We start from the raw sequence: 10,274 nt of genomic DNA, 5'->3' as shown, positions 1-10,274 counted from the left end.
CCTTTCTGTTGGTCGCTTGTTAGCAGACCCTTCACGCGATGGCAGAGCGAACAGGTACAGTAGTAGCCCATAGTAGCCCATAGTGATAGCCCTATAGTTGAAATCTACTACCCACAAATAAACATATGGACATGGGTTACTATTTCTTTTTTAAAATGGTAAATCTGGGCTCGACATTATAAATGGCCCGCTGGCCCGGAAGAACTATTTAGACACCCCGGGTAAGCATAACGTACTTTCCACTTGCCCGCTCGGGCCACTAAAAATATTTGTCCTGTGGTATTGGTATTTTGACTAGCAATTTTGTTAAATTGTTTCGTTTATCAACGCTACAACATAGCATTTCGTGAGTCTGTCGTTGTTGGGTGACAAGCAAACAGCTGTTTGCTGCGGAGCGCAGCGCGAGCAGGCTCCCGTGAGCGGGAGCGCGCTCCTTCACTACAGACTATCGCGCCACCTAACCATTCGCCAAATGTTTTTAATACCAGCGGTAACCGGCCAAGCGCCGGGCAAAAAACTATCTTGTGGTTGGTTTTAGGACGCGTTACTGCACCTCTCAATATGATGCCAATATAAACAAGGTCTTCTGTCGGCTCAGTACATCAATGCCGACCTATGCTGACAAGTAAGTGAAGAGTAGAAAATATAAAGGTATTGGCTATAGGGAAATGTCCCAGCAGTTTAGGATAATGAAGGTTCAAATCTATTACATAGCCATTACATGTCTAACTCCTAATGACAGGAAGGCAGAAAGTGCATTATACAAATAATAATACTCATAATAATAGCAGACATTTTTTAACAATGACCACAATATCCTTTTTTTAATAAACCAAATATGAACAATTGAGGAAAATGAGGAAGAACTGATGATTCAAATGTTGTAGTACAAGTAGTAATGTAGTTAGTGCATAAATTACTATTGCAACAAATGTGTTCATTTTCTTCATTATTAGTCGATTTTTTTTGGACGAATGCTCCGGCAGTGGTTACAATGGTGGGGCCAGTGACAATACAATTCCACTGGCCCCTACCCCTGTAAATGTATTTAGGAACCTATGAATGTGATTTTAAGTGGGGGTGGACCTAAAATCCTCTAGGGGGGTCCGGGGGCATGCTCCCCCGGTAAGATTTGTTTTTGAATGTTGGAGTTAAATGCATCAATCTGGTGCATTTTGAGGAGAAAATAAAGAGACTAGATATATGGGAACACCTATTTGAAACGGAACTGAATAATCATAAAATCAGGGCCATAACCAATAACATATCCAATATGAAAAAACACTGACACCCTCAAATGGAAATATGTGTTTCCATAAATGGTGACCAAACCGTTTGAGACCCACTGAGAACTTAGACTAAATTAACTATCTAAACACTCAGAGTCCTTTACCTCGCCTGAGCTGAGGTTATCCCGAGCTTGAATGACACACAGAGACCAATCAAGGGCTTTGATTTATGATTTGTATGACAGTGGCCATGTCGGCAGGCCACATCATGTAGACAGCCAGTCACCCTGTGTGAGGCAGGCCACTTAACAGGCCAGGCCATCGGGAAACCCCCCGGTCCTCCCGATGGCCAGTCCGGGACTGGGTACAGGAGGCATAGAGCGAGGGATCATTGTCCACAACTTAATCGATCGCAGATGGCGTCGTGGTCAGGGACTAATATAAAAAATAAATAATAATAATAATAATTTTAAAAAAAAAACTAAATGGGTCGTGTTGGAAATTAAAATCAATGTTTTATGGCATAATTTAGGTTAAACATACCGTCAGCTTGAATGCTGTTTTATTCTGAAAAAACAGAAGTTCTCGCACAATCTTAATGTCAAGCTTTTATTCTGAAAATCCTTCATCTCCGGTTAGCATTTAGCATGTGGCTAATATTCCTTTTCCTACAGAGGTGAATATAGAAGCGAAATGACACGGAGTGTTTCACACCGAAACCTACTGATCTTAAAACTACATCTATAGACGTCGAGATATTATTATTGCTGAATATTAAATGAAGGTACAGTTTATTTTAATACGTTTTGTTTACAGACGTTGTCAGCATATGACAACATCCGGAACTACCATAAATGATAACTGCTGTGAAGTATTTCCAATATTATTAAAGTATTGAATTACAGCCGTTGAAATGCAATAAATGAAAAGTCATGAAAGAGAATATGAGGAGAAAAGGCATGTTTAGTTATGTATTGAATGTACAATGGCTGAGTCCTCTGTTATGCGCAACAACGGACATTGAAGACATATCGGCACATGAGGAGGGGCCATCAGAGGATACAAACCACTCCCTCGACCCTACCCCTCCGTGATGGAGTGAACTTCGTCTTGCCACACTCGCAGCTGAATGAGGCTCCCTCCTGTCAGATGGAGGGAGTAAATACAGCGGCAAGGTTTGGGACGGCCTCCCCTCTCTCCGGCAGAAACAGGAAATGCCGTAACTGTATGTAACAACGGTTTCAAATCAGATCTTAGACAAAAAATGTAAATTAATAACTCAAACAAAACTCCAAACATCTTTAATTGTGCTCTTTTAGTTTTAAACCTGATTTTTATAAGCTTCTTAGTGAAGAAACACACTCCTCAATGTCAGTTTTGGTTTATTGGCAAGGATGACGACACCCTGAAACAGAGCAATGCAGCAAGATAAGCTGATGCATGTCATCACCAACACAACACAAATATATACAACGACACAAAGTATAGACACACCAAACAATAGTGCTAACAATCCTACATGAATGAGTGGATGAACGTCTCAACTCGAGGCGGAGTGAAGGAACAATGTTCGAACTAAAATGGCCGCTCGGCACTATCGGGTCAGAGCACGGCATATCCGGTCAGCGACAGCAGTGAGACGCTGCCCTCTAGTGGCCGGCGATAAACTCTTCATCCCCCCCAGACCGGAAAGCTATGGGCTGGAATAGATTAACGGTCTAAATCCCGTATCCAGCTGCCGGACTCTGGCTCATAACGTGCAGGCGGCCTCCTCACGCGGCCCGGCCGAGTAGGCTGGGACAGCGTCGGCGGCGACTGCGGCACCCCCGGTGCGCCCAGGAAGGCACCCGTAGGAACGGTGAGGTCAGAGGACATAGTCGAGTCGCGGGGTCCATCAGCCGGCCACTGAGCAATCCCCTGGGGCTTCGCCTGGCCCGGGCGGATAGGCGGGGGCTGATGTCCCAGGGCAGCGGGCGACATCGCAGCCGACTGCTCACGGGCGCAGGGTGTGGCCGGCGTGTAGGCACGGAGGAACCGCCGGTTGCGCAGTGTCAGACATCCCGATCCGTCAACCCTGACCCGATACTGGTCGTGGCCCAGTGACTCCAAAGGGCGTCCTCATTCGCCGCCTATGCCTCGCTCCATAGCAGGCGGATATGCGAGAACTTCTCAAGGCGGTTCACGAAGGAGAGCGAGCCACGAAGGAGAGCGAGCCACGAAGGGGGCGGCTGAAGATGATCTGTGCTGGCGAGAGGTTGCAGTCGGGGTCAGGCGTGTTTCGCAAATGCAGCATAGCACGCAGGAAGCGGTCCTGATCAAGGCTGCCCGACGGGCCGGTGTTGGACATCAGGAGGCGCTTAGCAGTCTTAACCGCAACTTCCGACTATAGGAACACACAGCGTGGGCTGAGGAACGGCTTAAATGGAGCCATCGTGTAACGCAACTGGGCGTAGTTAGCCACCTGGTTGACAAGGCCGGACCAACTCCTGATGTCCGTCGTGGAGCCTGGGGTGGGGAAGTCCTGGATGGCGTCCAAGTATTTCGGGAGCGGTTCGATGGTAGATTCCGACACCCTGAAGCCAGCGAAATCGACGCATAGTATGGTTACCACCGCAACTGTAGCTTGTCCGGGTCCAACACGATGCCCGACCGGCCGACACGCGTCAGGAAGTCGATGGTCCTCCACCAGTGTTGCTCCAGGTCGGTGTCATAGTGGATGGTGTCATCCACACAACGTTCCTTGCGTTCATAGTCCGAGAGGACAGCGTCAAACCAACGGTTGTAGCCATCCCCTGATGACAGGAAACCCTATGGTGCCCTGGTGTAGCGCCAACGGCCGAAGGGTGTGATGAGTGAGGTGGCAATCCGACTCACGCAGGGGGACACTTTGGTAGCCGTTCCAAGCGTCCGCGATGTTCTCCAGGTGTCAACAGGCCCCAGGTGCAGGCCTGTTGACACAGCCGTGAGACGTAGGGGCGCGGTGTCGGCGATGACTCCTGTGACGCCGGCCAGGGCGGGCTCCAGCTTGCACCGACGAGACCTGGGAGACCAGCTCCGACCCCATGGCGGCCTGTTGACTGTCGGATGACGGCTGTTGACGCCTCTGTCGTCGGAAGGCCCCGTAGCAGCCGATGCACACCTGGTGAGGCTTAGGATTCCACACGCGAGGCCCCTCCGTGAAGGCACGTTTAGCCCCGTCCGCAGGGCTCGGGGCGGGGCTCGTCTGTGGAGTCGTCTTCAGGCGCCGGAATGATGACATGGCTGATAGGGAGGACGACGGGAGAGCGTTACGGGCCATCTCTTTGTTCTCGACGAGTGAAATTATGTCGTTAACTAGCTTGACCAGGACGTCAGGTGTCCCCAGCATCTCGCGGCATATGTCCGAGTCATAAATGCCATTGAGCAGAACATCACGGATAATGTGGTCGGTATAGTCCACGTCCTTACCACACTCGCATACTGCATTATATGCGCATATCTCTGCTTTACCCCGCACTCTGGCAGCGAATGCGCGGAATGTCTCGTCGCGTTCCTGAAGTAGCTCGGTGCGCAGGACGCATGTAGCGACTGGGATGACAGCTAGGGAACGCATGACGGTGATTAGGTCTGGCAAGGGTCTGGAAGCGTCGTCGGGGACGGCTTTCAACAGGCTGTCTCCAAGTACAGGCCCAGCGCACTGAAACAGCTGGAAGGGGGCCTGGGCATTCCCTATGACTGAGCCGGCGCGGAATACGTTCGAACGGTGGATGAACACGTTCCATTCCTCTATCGACACGCCCACATCAACTTTGGGGCGATCGAGTCTCGGGCTGTGAGGGGCTGGGGCCATGACAGGCGCTGCGTGCTGGTGGCTAAATCCATGAATAGTCAATAGAGCTATGACGAGTGCTTCAGACAAGTCTTCGGATTCGAACTTACAGCCGGGGGCAGGGCATCCAACAACGACCATGGTGTCGTCATGAAGAAACACACTCCTCAATGTCAGTTTCAGTTTATTGACAAGGATGACGACACCCTGAAACAGAGCAATGCAGCAAGATAAGCTGACAAAGTACTACATCCATTCATGTCATCACCAACACAACAAAAGTATATACAACGACACAAAGTATAGACACACCAAACAATAGTGGAAACAATCCTACATGAATGAGTGGATGAACGTCTCAACTCGAGGCGGAGTTAAGGAACAATGTTCGAACTAAAATGGCCGCTCGGCAATACCGGGTCAGAGCACGGCATATCCGGTCAGCGACAGCAGTGAGACGCTGCCCTGTAGTGGCCGGCAATAAACTCTTCACTTAGTTTGTGCAACAGTCTGTAAATATACACAACTTTATAATAAAATGCACACATTTACCTTTTTCTAGACTAAACACAGGTATATGATCCTAAGTTAAAAACATATGAGGTTATCTCATAAGAGGTTTTATCTTAAAACATATTTCAAACTAACAAAATTAAGAAAACACTTACCACTTACAGTATATCTAATGTATTGTAGAAGCCTTATATTATTAGGTTTTGGATTTACAAAGTCTAAGGTTTGAACCATGGCGAACAACAACTCATGAAAAGAGATTATTTTGTGTTCAAATTCAGTCAAGTCCAGAAGATGAATCAGTCAATCATCATTCTGTTTTAGAGAAAGGTTTTGAAAAGTGAACTATGACCTGATGCTGGTGTAATAAGTGACTTTGTTCCATTTTGCAATAATGGAAAAGTCAAAACAAACCTCAAGACCAGGCAAACTTTGAGAAAGACATTTGTTGGCCTAATGGTGGTACAAACTACAGAAAGAAAGAAAAAGGAAGAACATACTGACCTCCAGACCAGACAAACTTAGGTTGACTCTGCCAACTGTAATACACTGGATCTCCTCTTCCTGCTTTGCACACATATCCTGCTGTGTGTGTTTGTCCATCAATGATGAAGAGATGCTGTTCAGTCCCATTCTCGCTGCCAGGTAGCAGCTCATAGTTGTAGGAGTTGTAGGAGCCGTAGGAGTTGTATGACAGTTGGGGAACAGCCTTATACCAGTAGAAGCTCCAGCCAGCAGAAGGATGATCAACGCTGCAGTTCAGAGTTACTGAGGCTCCAGGACTCGGCCATGATGGAGACACAGTGAGGACAGCCTTAGGTCTGTCTGTTGGAAAACAACATTTCATAGAATGATGTATAATTGGTGGGTTACATGCACTCCTTGGATCCTACATATTTTCTGCATACAGTATGTAAAAAACGAATTTAAGTGTGAACTGTACTTAAATATAATAACCAAAATAATATTTGTATAAACAGTAAAAAAAAGTTAACTGATAATAAATGACTTACTCTCAGAAACTGTCAATGTGAAAACAATCCATTTGTCACAGGTAGTAAAGTATAACAAGGTTTGTTGGTGAAGTATTATCTTTATGTAAATGCTTTGATGTAAGAAACTGATCCCTGTCTTCTTATTCTTATTTTAAGACTCATTACTTTGTGTTAACGAAAAGCACAGGATTGTACTGTATACTTCACCTGCCTATACAGCGTCAGTGGAGCTGTTCAACCGTTAAAACATTACAATAATTTACAGATTATTTATTAGAACTTGTTCAAACTGCATGTTCACATCAACATGGCTCATAAATACATAAAACATGTTTTTATTGAACTTGGTCATGGTGGTATTACTTTGATCACTTACCTGATACAGTTAGATAGATTTTATTGCTTTTCTTTGTTGAGCCCTTCTGATAAAAAAAACATTGGTATGCACCACTGTAGTCTGGAGTTAGAGGGTGTAACTCATAGCTCTCATGTTTGACGTGAGGAAGCCATTCTTGATCATTCCTGTAGATTGAGTAAAACCAGTCGCTGTCTTTGTCTCCTGTAAAGTCAAACTTGAAGGTAACAGACTCTCCGGTAAAAAAAGTTGTCCAGTTTGGCTCAATGGTCAGTACAGCATCTAGAAACCATCACAAGATACAAAAGTAAAATGTGTTTTCTTTTTGTCAAAAACAGTTTTATACATTGACCAAACGGATGTTGTTTGGAGAGTTACATCAGTAGATTCGTCTAGAATGAGTAAACAAAAAGTATGAAAATTGTATAATTACCTTGAGCTTGTCCACGGTAAAGTAAATACAGAACTGAAATAAGTATGAAACTAAATCAGACATTATCAAACTGACAGAAATATATATTAACCTCAGGCATTTAAAAAGTTGTATCAATGGCAATTAAAACAGGAAAAGTACTCACAGAAAAAACCCCGTAGACAAAGCAAAGTGTGTCCCATCTTCACATCCAACACTGAGAATCTGCTTCTGAGAAATTCTTCTACTTTGTGCAAATAGAAAGACTGAAACCGCAGCATATGAAGAGCAATCAGAAACTACAGAGAAACAAATGCAATTAAATATGGGAAACAGAAGTTTTTTTTTTAACTTCTTTACACGGTCAGGGCTTCCTTCCCTTTTACACAAAGCTCACACAACTGAGCAGCTTTTAACACAGCACATTGTTTGCACCTTGGTTTAGGTCTCCTCTAATGATGAACAGAGATAAGGTGTTAACATATCCTTGATGCTTCTCTAAAGGCTGCTGCATAAAGTCTTTCTTGAAAAAATAAAGTGCATACAGTTTTAAGAAGGAGACACAATTGCAGGCGTCATTCTCACTTTATAATCCATGGGCCTTCTCACCAATATTTCATATGAAAATGTGTGTAACAGCTTTAACCAAATTGTTGAAACGCAGTGATGGAGTGTTACGGAGGAATTCAAGTTTAAGTTTAGAAACAACCTCACCCACAGGAAGTCTCTCATAGTCTCTTTACCAGAAGTGAATGTGAAGAAAGACAAAGTCCAGCCCCCTCCTCGAGATAGACTCTATCTACTTTAAGGGAGCTACATTTCATATCTATATCATTAGTAATAAATCAATCATTTGAATACAGAAAATATGTTTTTACAAAAATTGGACAAAGTAATGTTTGCGGTAGTGCGTCGGTAGATTCCCTTCTTCCATCTCTCTACATCCAGCATATTGTTTGTATATGTTTACACGCACTTTGAGGGGAAATTAAGGGATGTATGGATACAGCACTCAACACACATGAAACAGAACTGTATATATTTAAATAATCAAAAATCCTTGATCACAAACAATAACAAATTATTTAAACTTGTTTATTTTATTAACATCTCAGTCCCTCCTCTCTCCTAACTTTATCTTATCTTACCTAGATAGCATTCTTTCTTTCTTTTATGCATATTTGACTAATCACTCCCTTTTAGACTGTATTTTTTATTTTGCACTGTCCTAGTACACACTGGAATGATTTCCTACCTTATTGTTTACAACTATATTAAATAAAGTTGTGCATTGGAAATATGTACATACATGGTGACCAAACCGTTTGAGACCCACTGAGATAACTTAGTCTAAAGTTAACTATCTAAACCAGGGGTCGGCAACCCCTGGCACCGTAACCAGTGGCACACTAGGAATAAGTGGAATAAATAAGTGGAATAAATATTTAAATTGTATTTTTGGATCCTGAATGAGGCCGCCGCCAGAGCGCGTCTCCCCGTTACCTGCAGAAGGAAGCCGTGCACGCGACGCAGCCCCGCTCTCTTTAACATATGCTACACAGGGGGGGACTGGCCATCGGTGTGTTCTGGAGAATCGCAGAACGGAAAGGTCGTCATTATTATTATGCCGTTTAAACAATTATTAACGGCATCATGTAAGTTGCGCTGACAGTTGAAAGAGGTCAACAAACTGCTTCCCCGCCCCTCTGTTGACAATTCACGATCGTCGGCACACTGATCACAATTTATTTTTAATGGCACTTCATATGAAAAAGGTTGCCGACCCCTGATCTAAACCCTCAGAGTCCTTTACCTCACTGAGCTGTAGTAATCAGCCTCTCAGTCTGACAGGCGAGAGTTCTCCCTCTCCTTGTTGTAGAAACAGCTTCTAATGTCCGTTAGCTCTGAGCTAGCACCAGATGCTAACAACAAAAATCCCTGTAACTGGTGTGCTCTCTCTCTTTCTTGCTCGCTCTAACTCACTCAAAATGCACTAGTGCCAAACACACACACAGACACACAGAGGCTGTGCTCCTCCCTGGCGATAAGCACTTAAGTACAAAAAATTAAAACACATTTGAAAAGTGGGGGGGACACAAACGGGATTTTGAAAAGTGGGGGGGACATGTCCCCCCTGTCCTCAGTGGAAATTACGCCCATGCTCATGGACAAGAACACAGTAATGTATATTCACATTTTGAAATCATACGAGATAATAAATTGAAAGTACTAGCAGAAAACAGATTATATTTTAAGTGCACCTCTTAAGCCCCATGGACCCGGTTCCGGGGCCAAAATCGCGTCATTTGCAGGAAACAACGTCTAAGGAACCTTAATATTTAATAAACTATGAATATTTTATATACATATAACGGGAAAAAACTAATTTAACTGATCTTTTTCATTTAAAAAAAATAAAAAACACACAATGCTAACACTAACCCTCTGAATTAGCCCCGAGCGAAAAATGCTAACCTATTACTGCACCGAAAATCACTCCTAGCTCCCTTATTACTTATCTTAGCTGCACATCCAACACATCGTGTATGATCGTAAAGACACAGAATCTAACGGTGCCCACCTCAACACTGAAAGATACAAACTCGCAACGTTATCATCAAAAACGTACATCAAAACATGTGGCGCAAGTTAGCCTAAAACGCTAACATGGCTTACCTTGGTTTTGTCTGGTCAAAAATGGTCTTTAATGGCATTAAAACGATAAAAACGATGCTGTAGTTAATCCATAGGTTAATATCCAATGTGTCTGTGTCCCCTTTGAAATGTTCTGATAATCTATAAGCAATAAAACTGGATTTGCGTTTTCAAATATCAGAGCAGGCCATTCCTATGCTCTATAGCAAGATTGAATGCACTAAAATGCCACCTTTTTTTTTAACATGAGTGTGTGAGGGACGATTTCCCTTCGATTCTATTGGCTCTAACGGTCAGAAAGAGATGT

At 44.1% G+C, this 10,274-nt stretch overlaps 1 long non-coding RNA gene across 1 annotated transcript; it reads right to left on the bottom strand.

Annotated features, from left to right (window-relative positions):
- Positions 1 to 7,135: 7,135 nt before the first annotated feature.
- Positions 7,136 to 7,599, bottom strand: LOC307033359. Its single transcript, XR_013806482.1, has 3 exons — positions 7,479 to 7,599; positions 7,334 to 7,366; positions 7,136 to 7,182 (listed from the first exon to the last, which is right to left on the bottom strand). It is a non-coding gene; the product is annotated as an uncharacterized lncRNA (long non-coding RNA).
- Between the last annotated feature and the right edge of the window lie 2,675 nt (positions 7,600 to 10,274).

Source organism: Notothenia rossii, assembly GCF_949606895.1.
Source record: "Notothenia rossii genome assembly, chromosome: 3".
NCBI lineage: Eukaryota > Metazoa > Chordata > Actinopteri > Perciformes > Nototheniidae > Notothenia > Notothenia rossii.
This window is presented reverse-complemented; position numbering and strand designations above follow the sequence as displayed.